Source organism: Ictidomys tridecemlineatus, chromosome 4 (genome assembly GCF_052094955.1).
Source record: "Ictidomys tridecemlineatus isolate mIctTri1 chromosome 4, mIctTri1.hap1, whole genome shotgun sequence".
Taxonomy (NCBI): domain Eukaryota; kingdom Metazoa; phylum Chordata; class Mammalia; order Rodentia; family Sciuridae; genus Ictidomys; species Ictidomys tridecemlineatus.
The window spans coordinates 13,995,583-14,010,159 of NC_135480.1; the positions used below are offsets into that span (position 1 = coordinate 13,995,583).

Consider the following 14,577-nt stretch of genomic DNA (forward strand, 5'->3'; position numbering starts at 1 on the left):
AAAACAGGTTTTAGATGCCAGAGACATTAATGAACAAGGGCAAATTGTGGCAGCTGCAGTAAAACAGGCTTTAGATGCCAGGCCAAGAACATGCTACAATTGTCAACAAACAGGACATTTTAAAAGGAATTGCCCCATAGGAGGAGGGTTTAACAAAACTAGGTATCAAACAAGTAGAATACCGGGTATTTGCCCACGATGCCGTAGAGGGAGACATTGGGCTAATGAATGCCGTTCTCAAACCACCATAGAGGGTACTCCATTATATTGGGCTAATGAATACCGTCCTCAAACCACCATAGAGGGTACTCCATTATCAAAAAACGAACAAGGACAAGGTGTTTATCCACAATATCGTGGACAAAGGCATCGGGCTCCGTTGCCAAAAAATGGACAGGGGGCCCCAATGCTCCGGGGCCCCAAACCACAAATATACGGAGCACTGGAAGAACCCAGCAACCCCAGCAACCCCATCAGGGTAGTGCCCAGCACATCAGATCCCTCATCAGACAAACCAGAGGGAGCGCAGGGTTGGACATCTGCGCCTCCACCAAATCAGTACTAACTCCAGAGATGGGAGTTCAAATCATTCCCACAGGGGTAAAAGGACCTCTTCCCAAAGGAACAGTAGGCTTATTATTGGGACGCAGCTCTTCTACTCTAAAAGGACTTTTGATAAGTCCTGGGGTAATTGATTCCAATTATGAAGGTGAAATAAAAATTATAGCCAGTTCTCCAAAGGGTATATCAGTAATTTCACCAGGAGATAGAATAGCACAGTTACTAATAATACCAAGCCTACATGATAAATTTTCCAGTCATGTTGTAGAAAGAGGTTCCAAGGGATTAGGCTCCACAGGTGTAGATTGGGCTATGCTTTCTTTAAATTTAGATTCTCGCCCCATGCTAAAACTAAATATTCAAGGACATGAATTTAATGGGCTACTGGATACAGGTGCAGATCTTAGCATCATCTCTCGTCAAGAATGGCCAAAACATTGGCCATTACAACAAGCCACTCAATCGCTTCGAGGCCTAGGAGTGGCGACTAATCCCGATAGAAGTGCAATGCTATTAGATTGGAAGGATCCTGAAGGATGTGAAGGAACTATACAGCCATATGTATTGGATCATCTTCCCGTAAATTTATGGGGACGAGATGTCTTAGATCAATTAGGTTTGACATTAACAAATAATATCAATCAAAATGCACCCACTATTATGGCTAGACAAGGTTTTAGGAAAGGAAAAAGATTAGAAAGACAAGAACAATGTATAGCAGCACCAATACAAATAGATCAAGGAACAGACAGACATGGGTTGGATTTTCACAAAGGGCCACTGAGACAATAAAAATTACATGGAAATCAGAAAGACCAGTATGGGTTCCTCAGTGGCCCTTGACTAAAGAAAAGACACAAGTAGCCCATGATCTGGTCAAACAACAATTAGCGGAAGGACATATACAACCTTCTGTATCTCCCCATAATACTCCCATTTTTGTCATCAAAAAGAAATCTGGTAAATGGAGATTACTGCAAGATTTAAGAGCCATTAACAATGAAATGGTCATTATGGGACCTGCTCAATCGGGGATTCCTCAATTGTCTGCTTTGCCAAAAACTTGGTATGTTTTAGTTATAGATATTAAAGATTGTTTTTTTTCAATTCCAATTCATCCTGAGGATAGTCCACGTTTTGCATTTACTATCCCTGCACTAAATCATGAAGGTCCTGATCAGAGATATGAATGGAAAGTACTCCCTCAAGGGATGGCTAACAGCCCAACTATGTGTCAAATTTATGTTAACAAAGTAATCCAGCCACTTAGAAATCAAAATCCTGAACTACAAATATTTCACTATATGGATGATGTGTTATTGGCACACAAAGCTAAAAACACATTGCTAGAATGTTATGCCACACTTACAAACTTATTAAAAAATTATAATCTAGAGATAGCAATAGATAAAGTGCAATTAAATTTTCCAATTAATTATTTAGGAGTTCTATTATCCTCAACCATGGTCCGTCCACCAAAAATTCAAATACGAGTAGATCAACTCAAATCACTTAATGACTTTCAAAAGTTATTAGGAGACATAAATTGGATAAGGCCTTATCTAGGTATTCCAACAGGAGAATTGGGACCTTTATTTGATATCCTAAAAGGTCCATCAGATCCAAATTCACCCCGAATGTTAACGCCTGAAGCAAGAAAGGCATTAAAAATCATTGAAACATATATGGAAAATATGCATTTGGATAGAATTGATATAAGTTTGCCTTTATTATTTATTGTACTACCAACAAAAAATATTCCTACAGGAGTATTTTGGCAAGAAGGTCCATTATTATGGATACATTTATCTTATTCTCCTAACACTATTCTTACTAGATATCCTGAGGCTGTAGGACAATTAATACTCAAAGGAATAAAAACAGCAAAGGCAGTGTTTGGAATTTCTCCCCATAAAATTATTACTCCATATACTATGAATCAAATTGATGAATTAGCTAATGAGTTAAATACTTGGGCAATAATAATGTGCAAATCTAATGTTTCATTTGATAACCACTTACCATCTAATCCTTTATTGTCTTTTTGGTCATTGCATCCTGTAATTTTTCCAAAAATGACAAGAAAAACACCTATCATGAATGCTCCAAATATATTCACTGATGGGTCAAATAATGGTACAGCAGCAATAGTTACACCTGATCAAACTTTTACATTTTTAGTACCCAAACAATCAGCTCAAAAGGTAGAGCTTAATGCAGTATTACAAACTTTTGTGATGTTTAAAGATTCTGTATTTAATTTATTTTCTGATAGCCAGTATATAGTTAATGCTATAGTATCCCTTGAAGATGCTGGTAGAATTTCCCCTTCTTCTACTGTTTTCTCTTTGTTTTCCACTATACAAAGTTTAATCTGGGACAGAAAAGATCCATTCTTTATAGGACATATCAGGGCACATACAGGATTGCCTGGAGCCCTTAGTTTAGGCAATGATTTAGCAGATAAAACTACACGTGACATACATATTTTCTCTGTACTAGAAGAAGCTATAAATTTTCATGAAAGATTCCATGTCAATGCTAATACTTTACAAAAGCGTTTTAAAATAACTAAGGAACAAGCTAGACAAATAATAAAACAATGTCAAAATTGTGTGACCTTTTTACCACAAGTTAATCTTGGAGTCAATCCTAGAGGATTGATGCCTAACCATATTTGGCAGATGGACGTCACACACTTGCCAGAATTTGGAAAATTAAAATATTTGCATGTTACAATTGATACTTCTTCTGGATTTTTGATGGGCTCCCTTCATGCCGGCGAAAAAACTAAAGATGTTATAGCTCATTGCTTACAAAATTTTGCCACTGTGGGCATTCCAAAACAGTTAAAAACAGATAATGCCCCTGGTTATACGTCTACTTCTTTTAAACAATTTTGCTCATCATTTGGCATTACTCATATAACAGGAATCCCATACAATCCACAGGGTCAAGGCATAGTTGAAAGAGCTCATCAAACTATTAAAATGTACTTATTAAAGCAAAAAGATGGAATTGGGAAGGGGTATATATTCCCCAAAGATAAACTTAAAATAACGCTTTTTACTCTAAACTTTTTAAATTTGGATTCATCAGGACTTAGTGCTGCAGAAAGGCATATGTGTCCAAAAAATGTACATAAGCCCAAGGTACTTTGGAAAGATATTCTAACAGGACAATGGAAAGGTCCTGACCCAGTAATTGTCTGGAATCGGGGGTCTGTTTGTGTGTTTCCACAGGAAGAACAGCAGCCGATTTGGATCCCAGAGAGATTAACCAAGGTTCTGACCCAGAACAGCAGCCGATTTGGATTTCAGAGAGATTAACCAAGGTTCTGACCCAGTGATTGTCTGGAGTCAGGGGCCTGTTTGTGTGTTTCCACAGGGAGAACAGCAGCTGATTTGGATTCCGGAGAGATTAACTAAAATCCTGACCCAGTGATTGTCTGGAGTCGGGGGTCTGTTTTTGTGTTTCCACAGGGAGAACAGCAGCCGATTTGGATTCCAGAGAGATTAACTAAAGCGATTTCTACAGACCAAAAAGAAGATGATTTAGCTCAAATCCATAATAGCTGATATCCAAAACTCCAATTTGGCTATCCTTACATCTGCGACAGAACCAGGATGCTTTTTTCAATATCTATTTTATTATTGCCCTTTCCCATATCATGAAGTTCTATTTTATTTTTTTGAGCTCATACAGACCTAGGTTAATGTTTTGCTGATCAGTTCTATTTTTTTTTTTTGACTATAGAGTTTTTAAACATTGCAATAGAGATTTTACCTGTAAAAAGTTATAAGGCCTTTACTATTGTGTTATGTGTTGTATGTATTATATTATGTGTGCACACTTGTGTTTTGTGTTATATGTTTGAATGTACGTATGTCCAATGTACATATTTCTATATATCATATATGATGAGCGCTCATGAAAAGATGGATCCAAATATTTTTTTTTTATTCACGTGATTTAAATGGTTTAATTTAAATTGGGTAAATAACTGTTAAGAATTGTTTTAATATGTAAACAAAAAAGGAGGTTAACAGATCTGTTTGTTTACTCTCACCTTTCGTTTTCATTATATTTAATAATTCTCTTCACTATAATGTAAATTGTTAAGAAAATTGTTTTCTTTTAGTGCCTTCTGGAATGTTACCTAATTTTTTCTTTAGCCATTATTGCCAGAATTTCTATCTTCATCCCAGTGCCGATGAAGATAATATAAATTGTTAAGAAAATTGTTTTCTTTTAAGAAAATTGTTTTCTTTTGGTGCCTTCTGGAATGTTACCTAATTTTTTCTTTAGCCATTATTGCCAGAATTTCTATCTTCATCCCAGTGCCGATGAAGATAATATAAATTGTTAAGAAAATTGTTTTCTTTTAGTGTCTTCTGGAATGTTACCTAATTTTTTCTTTAGTCATTATTGCCAGAATTCCTATCTTCATCCCTGTGCCGGTGAAGACAAAGATAAAACTAATCTACAGTTTCTGCAATAGCCATCACTGAACTGCTTACAGAACTTACACTGAACTGCTTACAGAACTATGTGTCACTTGTATGCATTGTGAACTATCTGTTGGTGCAGCGACTTGTGTAGTGTTGGGATATTTTTGCTGATGATATCATCGGTGGTACAATTGTCCCAAAAGGAGCCGTCAATTGACTTGGTATATCTTCCTCCCTTCTGCTTGTCATGATCATTCAGCTAAAATTTGGGGGTCAACAGAGGTGAGGCAAAGAACCTCACACCCCCCCCCCCCCCCGCTGAGACCTCTCCACAGGTGTGGCTGTACTGGACCGGTAGTCAATGACGGGTAAGATCCAATTACAATGGTACCAACCTAAGACAGGAGGCTGACGCCCTGAGGTCAGCTCATCTGAAGACGGGTAAGGACCATATGTATTGGACAACCTAAGGCAGGCACGGTCCATAAGCCACATGCTTGTTGTTTAAACAGAGAGGGGGAGATGTTGAGAGCCACAGCCAAAGGGGCCCCAGCAAACTTCCAGCTGCCAGCAAGCTTCAGACTGCCCCAGCAACATCTAGCTGATTGGCTCCTCTGCGGTGATGTTCATTGGGCTGTTTCCCTGCCCTTCAGACTGCCAGCTGATGATTGGCTCACAGCTGCCCCAGCAACATCTAGCTGATTGGCTCCTCCACGGAGCTGCTCATTGGGTGACTTCTTTGGCTCTGCCCACGCAACCCAGCCAATCGGCCTCAAGAGGAGGAGGATTGTGGGAGGAAAAGGCTGGTGTGGGAGAGAGAGGCTTGTGGAAGCCGGTGGTGGCAGTTGGGCTCTGAGGGTTTTTCCCTGGAGCTGTTTTGTTTGGCGTTTGTAGTTCTAAAAATAAAGTTAGTTTCTTTTTGACAAGTGGCTCCTGATTTGTGCCAAGCCAGACTTCGGCACCCAACAGTGTATCATAATGACCTCTGTCTAGGAGATGTGTTTGTGCTGGGTGTCAGAGATAGGCTGTCAGAGCATTGTTGCTGGAGTTTCACTGAATATGCTTATTTACCTTATTCTAGCTTCAGATTTGTGGGAGGTATTAAACAGAAAAGTTTGCTCCTGAATGTGTAGAAATCCATTTTTTACTTGCTGGAGGCTAGCACTTCCCCACAAAGCAAGGGGGAGGGAGAGGGATCTAAGGAAATAATTGGGGAATGAATTTGACCAAATTATTCTATGTTCATGTATGGATATACCACAATGTAACCTGATTTCATACACAAATATAATTAACCAATTTAAAAAATTAGATAGAAAAAAGACCAATGGAGTAGAGGAATGGGGTTGGGCAAGGGAAGACGAGGTGAATGGGAGTGAAATGGAAGTGAAATGAAGCAAGCTATGTTATATGCATTTATGAGTATGTCACAATGAGTCGCACTGTCATGTATAACTATAATGCACCCATAAAAACATTTTTAAAAAGAGTAAGAACCGAAAGAAAAAATTTGATGACTTGGACTTCATCCAAACTTAAAACTTCTGTTCATCACTGGGTATCAAGCATAGCAAAGACAGCCTACAAAATAAGGGATAAAGTCTTTACAAATCTTATGTCTGATAGGTTTTAATGTCTGGATTATATCAAGAACCTCCACAAATTAACAACAAAAAGAGTTCCAACCCAACTAAAAAATAGACAAAAGACTTGAATGAACATTCCTTTAAAGACTACATACAAATGACCAGGCTGGGGATGGAGCTCAGTGGTACCTGAGAACCTGGCTAGAAGGACAGAGGCCCCAGCCCAAAACTACAACAATAACAACAAACACACACACACACAAAAAAAAATCCCACAAACAACAACAAAAAGAGGAATAGGATATATGCAAATGGCCAAAAAGCAACATAAGTAGTCACTATGAAATTTCTAATCAAAACCTCAATGAAATAGGACTTTACCATTGCTAGCATGACTTATATTTTAAAAATAAGGCACATGTGTTGTTAAAAATGTGGAGAAAAAACAAACCTCGTGTATTGCTGATAGGGGTATACAATGGTGCACCCTCTGTGGAAAACAATTTGGCAGTTCCTCAAAGACCTAAATTACCATGACTGAACCATTAAGATCCTAATTATGTGCTCAAAGATTTGAAAGTAGCCACACAAATATTTGTACATGATGTTCATAGAATGATTCACAATTGTTATAAAGTATAAGCAAATCCAAATACTTGTCATCTGAGGAATGGAAAAACAAATATGGTATATCCATATAATGAATATTATCCAGTCATAAAAAATGAAGTATCCATAAAATGCTGAAGTAGTGGTGATCCTTGAAATCATAATAATTGAAATGTTAGATAAAAATGGGAGTTCATAACCCACTTGAATCAAAGTGTGAAATATGATATATCAAGAACTATGCAATGTTTTGAACAACCAACAATAAAAATTTTAAAAAATTAAATAAAATAAAAATGAATCAAAACAACAACAACAAAAAAGTCACCTATTTAATTTTTTTTTTTTACAAAATGCTCAGAATAGATGAATCCGTACAAAAGCAGATTAGTGATCACCTTGGACAGAGGACAGGGGGTAAAACAGTTACATCCTAATGTATTTAAATGTGCAATTCTGTGTGCATTGTATAGGTAATGAAAATGTTTGGAATTCGATTGATAGAGGTTAATTAGGAAACAAGAAAAATGTGTTAGGAAGTTAAAAAGCAGTACATGAGTTCCAAAAGTAAACAGAGAGAATGAGAAAGAGATGTAGCAGGTGATGTTTATGTGGAAGAAGTGGGGAGGGGGAGGGAATAGGAGAATCAAGTATTGAGAGAGAGGGAGAGAGAACAATAGAATTTGGCCATTAGCAGGAGAAGAGAGAGAAACAAGAAACATAAACTAATTAAAATAATACAAAACCAAATCCCCAAATTCCGAACCCTCAAAAGCAAGGCAAAGAAAAACTGACTACATTTTAAACACTCTAAAAATACACAAGGGTGTGTATTTATGTCCCTGAAGCAATCAGCACAACAAAAATTCACACGTATACACACAAACATACACGTACACACAGAGGAAAAACATTTACTAATAAAGAATGAAAGAACCCTCCAATGAGGTGGAAAAAATAGTCAGCCAGTTTGGGTGGCACTGTCTCTATCTAACAGGTTTTCTTTCCAATTCTTCTTGAGTTCTGTACCTGTACAGAGAGAAAGCAACAGGAGTTCTAAACCTATACCCATTTTTCTATTGCTCTCTGAGTTGTCAGTTGGAGTGGCCTAAAATTCAAGCTGTTTGATTAAGACTCAGCTCCCTTCTCACCAGTATAAGTTGCCATTTTTTCCATTGAGATCTGTTCAGTGAGCTCCCAGGGTATAGCTACTGAGTTCTGTGAGTGAGGCTTAGATCTAATCAACTCTCAGGGGCTTTGTTGGGTGGTTCCTTCTTTGGAGAGACAAGATTGACCCATCCCTAGGGCTTGACAGTAACCAATCTCTTATGGGGGACCAAACCTTAGGAGTTTCCAAGGATTCCAACTGTGGGGCAGGGTGGGGCCAATCCTCCACTCACGGCTGCCCACAAGCACAGCCTGTCCTAGCTTAGTCCCTGAGTGTCTCATCCTGCCCACTCAGACCTCTGGCCTGCTTCAGCTGCTCATGTGAGCTGCAGAATCAAAGGAGAAGTGGATCAAGCTCCCTTCCCTCTTCCAACTCACATCCCAGTGGATAGAGTCCACTCGGCACCTGTTTCACTCACTTCCCACTAGGCACACCCTAGGTCATGTGATAGTCACCTGGTTGGATTTGTAGCAGTGTTTTCTCTGATCTCCCATCTCCCAGAGCCACCTCTGTGGCCCACTTGCCCTAAGATGGCTCCCACCTCAGCTCCATGAGGGGAGTAGACATACACAGTGTCCTTTTCAAGCACCAGTGCACAGCAAAGCCTCTGGATCAGCTAAAATTACACAGCCTTTTTTTTTTATCTCAAGTTTTTCCATAGGAAATCTGTATTCTCCCTCCCTCTGTCTGTGGTGAACATCTGCTGTTCAGTGCTGATGTGGCATCTGGGTTGGTTCCCATGTATTATTTCTTCTCTGTTTATTGTACCCAAATATCTGAGTCCCTAAGCCACTTGGAATGTCCCATATTGAATTGTAGTAAAATCCATCTTTCAATCATCTCGTTGAAAAATGGCACCCTCCTGCTTTGGTCCTGAGCCTCAGAAAAACTTGGAAGGCAGGGGTCCTCTACTTGGCCATCTTCCATTTCTCTTGACCCTTCCCATTTTCCAATTTCTTTTTTCCTATAGGATGTACTTGGATCATAGCTTGAAAGTCTACTTCATATGGCAAATGATCCAATACTTCTTGTTGTGCCTTTATAAGACTCCTCTATGGCTTTTTTACATTAAAAAAAGTAAGCCTTTTTTTACATTAAAAAAGTGTTCAGGGCACATGAGCAGTCATCACAGCCCTGGGAAAATGGTGGAGGAAAAGCAAAAAAAAGACCTCCCTGGTTCCTGAAAAAGAGGAACAATTAGCAGGCCCTTAAAGCTACCCAGGCAAAGTCAGCACTTTGGATAAAGAAGGAGAGAAAAGGAAAAGGCTTCAGATTTAAGTGACTGGAATCATTCCTACAAGTGCGTATCATATAACTAGAAGTGAAATCTCGTGCTTTGGAAATGCCCGATAGACACTTGTTGGCCTTTGGTGTAGGCATCCAAAGGATTGATGGGGTGAGTTTACTGGTGCAGAAGACCATGGCAAGACTTAATTTGGAGAAAATCTTTAATGGTGTCTTTCTTAAAGTCACCTCTCAAAGCCTAAAAATGCTAAGTATAGTAGAACCTTATGTGACCTGGGGATTTCCAAATCTGAGATCTGCCCAGGAGCTCATCTTGAAACAAGGACAAGCAAAGACAAAACATGGACAAACATCCCGCTAAGAGACAGCACATTGATTGAGCAGCACCAGGGGTTTGATGTCATTTGTCTGGAAGACCTCATTCATGAAATTGCTTTCCTGGAGGAGTATTTCTGGGAGATCACTATGTTCTTGGGCCCTTTCCACCTCTCTGTGGCCCTTGATGTTACCAAAAATAGAGTGGGCTTCCTTAAGAAGATGGGCTTGCCTGGATATTGGGGTGAAGGCATCAATCAGCACATCCACCAGCTAAACTAAACCCAGAATATCTGAAAGCCGTGCATTGGAAGGATGTATTTTCATTTGACGGGACTGTTATCAAGTGTCTTCAGAGAAGATTATTTTCTGCCTGCAGAAACTGGGAAGGAAGGGATTGGGGAGGAAACAGTAGGTTATGATCATGGTAGGCACCTCTCATTACAGCTCAGTTCCAAGGAAAATTCCATTGCTTTCCACACTGACCACCTTTGCCTCTACAATCAACATAGAGAAAGGAGTCCTGCTTTCTCGAATCTTTGGTCCTGGGGTTTAATGTTGGTGAATAAATAACCCAAGCACGTATATAATGCTCCCTGAGACTCTTGCAACTGTGACCAAGTCCAGGAGCATACTTGAATCTAGAGGTCCCAAGAGGCTTGTTTTGAAGAGGCTTGAAACACTTAAGAAGAAAAGCCCAAAACAAACAAACAAAAAAAAGTGTTCAGACACAGAGGAGCACACCTGTAACTCCAATTTTCCAATATGAATTTTATGATCCGTTTACTATATTCTGCAAAGCCAGCTGAGGGTGGAAAGAGACAACATCCACACTGAAGACACATTGAAGAGTATTTCCAACTTTAGGACTTTCAGCCATGAACAAAAGGTGTCTTTTCCTAATTTAGATTTTACTTAATGTCTTTCAATTGTGTTATCAAACACAATCATCAGATTTTGAGGTTCAGTATTGCCAAAACATGTTGAGTAGAAGTCATAAGGTCTAATGTCCTACAGAACTGTGGCATGAGTGTAGTTCACAGTAACCCATCATGTGCCCCACCAAGAACTAGAAGAGCTCAAAAGCTTCAAACATATAAGTAATGATAAGGAGATGAAGATGTTAAAAAGGGGAGTCTTCCCCAGAGAAGACCACGGTTGCAAAAATTTTCCTAGTTGTATCCATTCGGCTCTGAAATCATGTCATAGTCCCACATGACATTATTTTAAAGAGAGAAAACTCTAATTAGAGCCCTTTTGGCCATCATTTTCCCAAGTGAATTGCTGAAACTTCAAGTACACACCCTGGTCTTTCCCTAAATGGAGTATTTTGAGTGATTCAGCAACCATAGGCAGGAGGAACATGCCAAAATAAAAATTATGCCCTTTCCTGCTGAAAGGATAATGCTTTTACTAAAGTGCAGAGGAAACAGAGAATACTGAAAAATATGATTATCATAAAAAGTAATGCTTACACTTTTCCATTTCTGTTCAAATGAGTTTTTCTCTTCAAAATCAAAATTTTCCTCTTGCTACACAACACCTGGTGGTTCTAACATACCAGCCATGGAAAATAACACAGAAATGAGTGAGTTTATCCTGCTGGGTTACTGACCAGCACCTCAGAACTGCAGCTTCCCCTCTCCATAATCTTCACTCGACAAGGTTATCTCCAGCAATGTTTGTGCTGCTCAGATTTCTTTTTTGTACTCTTTGCCACTTTGGGAAGTTACCTTTTGACTGCAATGGCCTATATGGAATTTACATAACATAAAATTTACTAGTTTGTACCTTAGTAGTTTGTGTTGCATTCATAATGTCCTTTAACCATCACGTTTCTAATTCCAAAAGTTTTTTTTTTCTCTCACAAAGATATCATACCTTCTCACTCTCTCTTCCACCTAATCTTGTGAAAAAACAATCTATTTTCAATCTCCATGGATTTACTTATTTTGGATATGCCATATATAAGAACTCATACAGTATGTAAACTTTTATGTCATTTACTTAACACAATGTTTTCTTCCTTTGTATTTCTATTATTTATTTATTTAGTCATGCTGAGGGTCAAACCCAGGGCCTCACACATACTAGGCAAGTGCTGTACCCCTGAGCCACATCACAGCCGAGCATAATGCTTTCAAGGTTCATCTGTATTATAGTGGGTGTCAATGTTCCATTGTATTGGGTTCCTGTTCCTTTCCCATTATTGAAACATGCCACGCTTAGGAAAAATCAATAGTCCATAGATAAATGCATGTGTTTCTGGACTTTTAATATGTTTCATAACTATATCTCTAGTCTTAAAGCAATACCAAATTGCTCTGATTTCTTTTGATTTGTGCTGTGATGCATTTTCTACATGTATTCTTACTTGATGGATGTTTGGGTCATTTTATATTTTGTCAATAGTTAACAATGTTGCTATGAACATTTACATACAAATATTGTTTATGAACTTGCTCCCACTTTGGGGATATATAATTAGGGGTAGAATGGCTCATGAATGTGGTAATTCTGTTTGTTTTGAAGTCTATTACAGTCAATCCTGTTTTCCAAAGCAATGGGGAAATTTTGTATTTCCATCCATAATGTCAAAGTATTTTAATTTCTCTACATTCTTGCCAACACTTTTTAGTTTCTGTTCTTTTAGGGCTTATACATATATATAGTTATTCTAATGGATGTGAAGAGGTATCAGACTGTAGTTTTGATTTGCATTTACCTCTTGACCAATGATTTTGAAAATCTTTTCTAGTACTTATTGGTCTTTTTCAAATCTTTGCAAAAATGTCTATTTAAGTGCTTTGCCCATTTTTAAACTGAAGTTTCTTTTGTCATTGCTGCTGCTGAGGTCTATAAATTCTTTATATATTCTCTATGATAAACCCTTATTAGATGTATGATTTACAAATATCTCTTTTACTATTCCATAGTTTCATCTTCACATTTTTGATAGTATACTTTGAAGCACAAACAAGTAATGTTGAAGTTAAATTTATGTATTTTTTCTTTTGGGTTTTGGTGTCATACACAAGAAATCATTGCCAAGCCTAAAGTCTAGAATATTTACCAAGATTTTGTAAATGTTTTAGGTCTGTGGCTTTCAAATATAAGTTTTATCCATTTTGAGTTGATTTTGGTAAATAATATGAAGTAGGAATGAAGCTTCACTGTTTTTATTTCATTAAGGTATATAATATGATGTATATGACATAATCATACAATGTGATTTATATGCACAATGTATAAGCACATTGTGAAGTGACTACTATAATTAAGAAAATTAACCTATTCATCATCTGATACTGTCATTTTTCCTTTGTGTGTGTGTGTTAAGGCTACTCAAAGTCTACTCTCTTGGCAAATATTCAGTATACAATAACCAACTTCAGTCTTTTGTACACAATTATCCAGTTGCCCCAGAACTATTTGTTGAAAATTATTCTTTTCCTATATAATAGAAATCCAGCCATATTAAAAAAATCAATTGTCAACAGTCATACAGGTTTTAGAGCATCATTTGTATTTCATTGACTTAGACCTATATTCTTAAGACAAAACTAAATTGCTTTAATTTGTTTTTATTTGTATTCAGCTTTGAAATCAAGAAATCTTTTTCAAGATTATCTTGGTTCTTCAGGATCCTTGGCCCTTACATGTAAATTTTATTGTTAATTTTTCCACTGATGAAAAAAAATTATTAGAATTTGAACACAGGTTTTGTAGTGAAATAAAGGCTCTCCCTATGTAGTCATTCAAAGACATTGGCTGATAAGGGCTTCATCATCTGCAATTACACCTGCTGGACTATGAAGCCTTTTCAATATCCATGACAGAAGAGAGACACCTGGAGGTAATGCATGTGCTCCAACCTACCCAGAAATGACACAGACTAAGCCCTCCTACGGTTCATTTTCTACAGCTAGTACCTGTCTCTGTCATAATGCAGAGGGCAAGAACGTGCAGAGAGGTAGCTGAAAGTCTTGGGCAACACTATTTTTATGACCCCTGCTACCTCAATTTTTATAAACAATAAAATATTAATATATTGAAATTTTTGAAACACCTGATACATGCAAGAAATTGTTCTGCAGTTGATATATATGTGATCTGATAATCTTCTTAACCATTGTATGAGATCTGACATTATAAGTTTCATTACTGATAAGACACTGAAATTTGATAAATTTGAATTACTTAGTATGAATTCAGGCAATCTAACAAACAAGACAAACATGTAACCATGGCACATGCCTAGAATTAAAGGCTCAGAGTACACTGTAAAAGAGAAAATGGATAAATTTTCTTTAAGGTAAAAATATATGATAAAATAAAAACACTCCCAGATCTCGAATGGGATGATATGGTAAGTCCGTGTGATTTTATATTTGGATGAAAAGAGTCTTTAGATATCTTTGAGAAAAATGGAAAATGCATTACCCTGGGGATAATTAGAGCTAATAAGTAACAATATCATATCATTAAAAATATCTAGAAGATTTCATTGTAGAGGTCTTTCATCTCTTTTGTTAGATTTATTCCTGAATATTTTATTTTCTTTGAGGCTATTGTGAATGGGATCATTTTCCAAATTTCTCTTTCAGTAGATTCATTATTGATGAATAGGAACAGGTTTTAA

At 37.5% G+C, this 14,577-nt stretch overlaps 1 pseudogene; it reads left to right on the plus strand.

The window, feature by feature from the left end:
• Positions 1 to 9,490: 9,490 nt before the first annotated feature.
• Positions 9,491 to 10,217, plus strand: LOC144376731 (ribosomal protein uL30-like pseudogene; annotated as a pseudogene).
• Positions 10,218 to 14,577: the final 4,360 nt, after the last annotated feature.